Consider the following 6,000-nt stretch of genomic DNA (forward strand, 5'->3'; position numbering starts at 1 on the left):
GAGAGACTTGTGCATAATCACGTTTCCACCTGCAGTTGAAGGAGAAATGTTCATTTCCTGCCCGTTTCTCAAAGGAATTACACTGATTGACAGATTATGTGGCCATGGGAGCTTGTTGCTTAAGAAATGTACAATTTCCCCTACATGACCTTGGAGCAATCTTGCAAGCTCTGCTTTTTCATCTGGCCCACAGTGGGTGTGTCATGGTTGTCATGTAATCGTGTTGGGTTGTACTCATTTGCATCAATCAATCAATCAATCAATCAATCAATCAATCAATCAATCAATCAATCAATCAATCAATCAATCAATCAATCAATCAATCTCTATCCATCCATCCATCCATCCATCCATCCATCTATCTACTGTCAGCCTATTGTTCTATCGTTCTGCATATCATCTATCTTTCTGTCTATCCATCTAAAGTTCTATCCATGTATCTATCTATCTAACATTCTATCATTCTATGATCGATCTATCTATCCATCCATCTATCTTTGTTAAAACACATGCTGCATGTGTTTGACATAAAATAATTATTAAAAAAGTCTGAAGGTCACCATATTTTGAGAATGGCTGTTAAGTGTGTGTGATGTTGTTGTTGTTAACAAGTTCTCACCGATGGAGTCAGTTTAAAGTCATTTAAGCATTTCATTAAGCTGATCAGCTCTGGGCGACACGTAATGTAACAACTTGCTGACAAGGCATTGTCCTGTGGTGTGATGCAGTGCTGGATGTTATTCTTGAGAGACAGATCTTATCAAGCAGTGTGAGCAGAGCCAGTCACTCATTTCAAAAACTGGACAACACAACAGTCTTAAAGGAACAGTTCACCCAATCACCCAAAAAACATTAGCATTTACTCACTGGTTTTAGTTTTGGTCAGTTCCACACAAGCAATTGTATTAATTTCCAGATATGTGGAATGTAGTGCACAAGCCCCCTAGGGCCAGATTTACTAAACATGGCAAATTAGCGTGAGAGTGCAAAACCCCAAAAAGCGCAGATAGGACTGGAAAGTTCTGCGCGATGCACAAATTAAAGAGCACAGACGCAGCCGGATCATTTCCAAAATGACCAACACGATTAATCAGTTAGCGTCTAAGACATGGCGCAAACCTTAGTAAATCACCTTGCATGATTCATTTAAAACTCTACTCCCATACATGTAGCATCTGTAAGGCAAATTCCAACAAATGCATATGCAATAAGGTCAGCCGCAAAAATAACCCTGTCCACGCTAAATTTTCACTGTCTAGTTGTCTAGTGTCTAGTTTTTTAATGCCAAAAGAAGAGCAGCATTAACATTCTGAAAAACATGTAAAACTCTCATGTCAAGGTTCACAAAAGAAAGAAAGGGCTGGAAACTACACAAGGGAGAGTAAATGATGCCAGAATTTTAATTTTGGGGTGAACAGCCATAGCTCAAACAGTCTGAATTTACAGCACTGTCATTAAGGCTTTCAGCGTCATCTTCATGAAACCACATCAATTCATTAGACTGCCAGCAAGAACAGCACTACTCTACTGCCCCAGTCTAATTCATTTACTGTCTCTGTGCAAAGATTGCATGTCGTTCTGTGGCATTAGGTGATCTCAGACAGCATAATGAATGTAATGTAATTCCTCACATCAACTGTTGAAATGTTTCAGTCCCACTGCGACTACAGTGTGTTTGTTCTTCTGGGATGTAGCATTGTGTGTGTGTGTGAGAGATATTTTTGTGTGCATCTATGAGACAAACATTGCCTGTGTTTTGTGCGGATGTGTTGAATGTTCGGGCCGTAGTAGGGATTAAGACAACATCTGTTTAGAAATGTCTGTTTGACTGCTGAGTTGACCCATTTGCTCTGGTCAACACCCTGCTACACACAGAGGAAAAAAACTTACATTATGTTCAACAACAAAAAAAATACACACTTTCTGAAGAAAACATGTGGTGCTTGTCCATGCAAACATTGCCACTATTATGTTAGTGTGTTGTAAGTCTTTGCCAGGGTGTTGCTATGCAGTTGCTGAGATTAAAACTAAAACAAGTTGTCAACCTTCTGCTATTTTATGGAGAATAAATGTCTGCAACGAAATGCAAATGCAATTGATTTTAAAGAAAAAAAGAAAATGCAAGTGGTGCTTGCCAGTGAGAAACTCACCATGGGTGTTGCTATACAGTGGGGTTATGCAAAAATCAGATCTGAAGAATCTGCTCAATTTCAATTCAATTGTTTGAATTTGAATCAAATTAGCTACATCCCATAGGAACTTGAACTGGATTTTTAATTGGATATAAAGGATCCATCATCCATCCATCTGTATCTGTCAATCAACCTGCAAACTTCAAACTTCTTTCAATTTATTAAAAAAAAATTCTTCAAAGTTTGCATTGGCAACGTTTGCTTTTCTAGTTAAAGATTAGTGACCTGAATTTCTTTGAATTCCAATTCATTTTACTTGTACGACTTCATATTCAAATGTGTATTGCGTATCCTGTTTGCTACCTTAATTCATGTTGAATTCAAATTCTTAGAATTTAAAAAGCATTCTCCGGTCAATGACATGCTTACATCATTTTCAGTACACTGTTTGGAAAGAAATTGTCTAATTTATGTTTAAATTAAATCTTGTTTTTATGTAGAGAATCTGATGGGATTAGTGTTGAGTTGTGAGTATTTTGACAGATAAGGTGAGTGGCTCTATGCTCCTTGTGTTCTGTGTAAGCAGGGAACAGATGCATTGATCCCAGGGTTTGCTGGCTCCGCACTGCACTGACTGGTCCACCACACAACAGGGTGGACATACACACGCACACTGACATAGAAGCGCACATGGGCATTTGAGCACACACTCACCCTCTCCATGTCTTGGCTCAACTGTCCCAAGCCTCTCTTTTTGGGGAAAGATCATGTTTTTTTTAAGATTGTGTGAGCCACTATTACTATTGCTCATCCTTAACCCAATAAAGCCTGTATCACATTTGATAGTCTCGTTTAAGGCCAATTTAATATCACAATACATATCATTTCTAAGCAGCTTTACAGAAAATGCATGCGTCTACATTACAATTTAGAGTGATTTGTTATCAGAGGAGACTGTGTCCAAGTTATGTATTTCAGAAATGTACATATACAAATCACACAGTTAGCTAACAATGTATTAATTTAAGGCAGAAACAATGAGCTCGTTGAAGCAATGAATGCATGTTGTTAACACATTTCATATGTCAGACTTTAAAGGGTTAAGGGAGTTGAACAACTGAACAAACCATGAGGAGGGACCTGATCAACATCTAGGTACTAAAATTTCATAGTTACTATTACATTCAGCCAATAAACAACCACCAAGAAGCCAATCGAGACACCCTGGCAACTACCTAAGAATGAAAAAAACCCTGTTATTGTTGCGGCATGTTTTAGATGGGCATCTATACATGCTGAGACAGTGTGACACAAGCCCAAGTCTTGAATGCAGAGAGAACACCTCATAGTCTTGACGTAACAGTCAGCCACTTGACGTAACTGTCCTACACTTCTACAACGTACGCTGTGTCCTTCATAGCACACACTACAGATGCAGTGCCAACCCTACACAGATCTTCTGTACGTTTCTCAGCAAATATCCTAGTAGAAACATCTAAATCCAGCCTACGTGTGTATTTAGATACGCAGCTTAACTCTAGACATTTTTCTTCGTGAGGGCAAAGTTCATTTTTATTTTTGAAAGATAAGGTCATAAAACACTGTTATAATTCTTCTTACAGAGAAAAAGTGTTACTCTGATAGCACTGCTCTGAAGGAGAACGAGAACACAAGGGCAATCAGGTCATTCTACAAGATCTTTCTACAAAATGATTTTTATTAATCATTTCCAGTCCTGTTTAACCATTGAATCATTTCCCCTGAAAAACATCTCGATGTGACTGACGACTGAAGAGCTATAATTATGATTGTGATGATGTTTTTCAATTTGCCCTAGAGCAAATATTTGCTGGGCTCTTTCTAATTTTGAAACTGTCACCCACCACTGCGATTTCCTAATAACTTTCCCTGCTCTTTTTCCTGACCATTTTGTACAAGATTACTTGTGATTGGATCTGATAGCTTTCTCCTTTGTCTTTTTCTAGCCATCCCAAATACCTCTCTTTTCATTATCCACCTTGTTCTTTTGAAGCACCCTCTTCTCACTATGAAAGTGGCACATTATCACAGCTTCAGCGGGACGAATCCCAAATGCGTCAGTGTGTGCTCCATAATAACTGCTCCCAACAGTAATTACTGAAAGCTGTCATTGCTTGCTATCCAAGATCTCTCAGTTCACCTCTCAACGGAATTCAATTTCTAGTCGCTTTAACATTCCAGCACAATGGCTTTAACGGGAAACGCACTCCATCTGCTGTGAGAGGTGATTGATCTTTGTAGTACCTGCAAGTCGAAAACCACAAAGCGACATACTGCAGACACAACATGCTTTAACCTACGGGGGGGTTCACACTTGTGAAAGAAAACTTCAATTTCAACAAGCATCCAACCTGTGGGTGCACTGGCTTGAGATGACACAGTTTCTCAGCCCCGTCCGAACACAGTAAGGCACTTTCAGGATGATTCATAACACAAACACACTTGGCATTTGCACACATATCCTAAATAAATCTGCTATTAAAACACTGAAAGCACAAATTAACAGGTGCGCAACTTCAAAAATCCCATCTAAAGTGTGTCTACATGCGTGCGCCAGAAGTGAAGGTGATCAGTTACCTGCTTTGGCAAACCACATCCAGCCCGGACGCCCGACAGCACATTTTCTCCTCCGTGACTCGTCCTGATTTTTTTCTTCTTCTTTTTCTTCCCCCGTCCCACCCTCCTTCTTTCTCTCCCTCTCTCTCTCGTGGCTCTCGTTTGATTCTATTTCAGTGTAGACAGAACAGCCCACTGTGACAGTGGCATGGTCTCTAGCAGTTTGGCAGAAGGTCACATCATCTTCCGTGAGGGGAGGGTGGGACGGATGGAGGGAGGGGGGGAGGAAAAGAGGAGGTAGCGTGGAGTGATGGAGGGAGAGCGGATGCCAGAGGAGAAATGAGAGGCAGGAGACGGCTGTCCACAAGTGTCCTGATGCAGATGCGCATAGAGCTCCTTGTCCAGGGCGGTCACTGGTTAGGTGGACACATGTGTCTCAGCTTTCATTGGACAGGTCCAAGTCTGTCCGCATCTCATCTGCATCCGAATGAAACGGAAAAAAATATACGGTTTACATATCAGTCAATATAAAGCACAATTGATTTTCTTTTTTCAGAACTTTGCCATTTTGTGTCAAAAAGAACAGGTAAAATAGAATGTGGAATTTCCTGTTGTTCCGTGTGAACATGAACAAAAAGAACAAAGGAATATGCCATGTATTTTCAGAGTTTCTTTTTAGTCCAAAGAACAAATTGTAACCTTTCGTTTACCTTGATAACTTGTTTCCGCCTCATTTTTCCAGTGTAGTCCTCATTCCAGTAAAAGACCCCATGGATTACTCCAAAAACTGGCAGTTGGAAGGGCACACAGGTGGCACAGGCCGACAGGTGGAGCTTCTTGTTTTAGCAGGCTGTTGATTGCTGGCCAACAGATATTTTAGCTTCCTATTCCCTCGAGTTTGTATGTATTTTCTTGTCTTCCGTAGTTGAAGGTGCCTCATTTCCCCTGACCCCTGATGTTTTGAGTTGATGTGCTCAGCTGTGGCTGTAGAGTGCAGTTGCAGTTCTCAGATTACTGTAGTTGTAATCCCGGCTCCTTCTGCACTCCATTTCAGAGGCAGGACTTGTGAGCCGTAATCATTATGTGGTAAGGATTTATTCAAACTCTCTCTCTCTCTCTCTTCATAACCCTCCTCCCTCCCTTCTCTCTTCCTCTAAACCATCTTCTCTCTCTCTCTCTCTCTCTCTCTCTCTCTTTAAATAACTCTTCTTAAACAGATGGCTTTCATGATTGTGAGCCATTTCTACTCATATTCTTTGAAGTCCAGACAAAT

General features: G+C 40.4%; 1 protein-coding gene across 1 annotated transcript in view; it reads right to left on the reverse strand.

Moving 5' to 3' along the window:
• The window catches only part of grin2ca (glutamate receptor, ionotropic, N-methyl D-aspartate 2Ca), a 99,706-nt gene extending 94,502 nt beyond the window's left edge, over positions 1–5,204 (reverse strand). Inside the window, exon 1 of the mRNA XM_079829618.1 lies at positions 4,749–5,204. The gene's annotated coding sequence lies outside the window, so the exon portion shown is untranslated. The remainder of the gene's footprint in view (positions 1–4,748) is intronic.
• Positions 5,205–6,000: the final 796 nt, after the last annotated feature.

Source organism: Gobio gobio (genome assembly GCF_949357685.1).
Source record: "Gobio gobio genome assembly, chromosome: 1".
Classification (NCBI taxonomy): Eukaryota; Metazoa; Chordata; class Actinopteri; order Cypriniformes; family Gobionidae; genus Gobio; species Gobio gobio.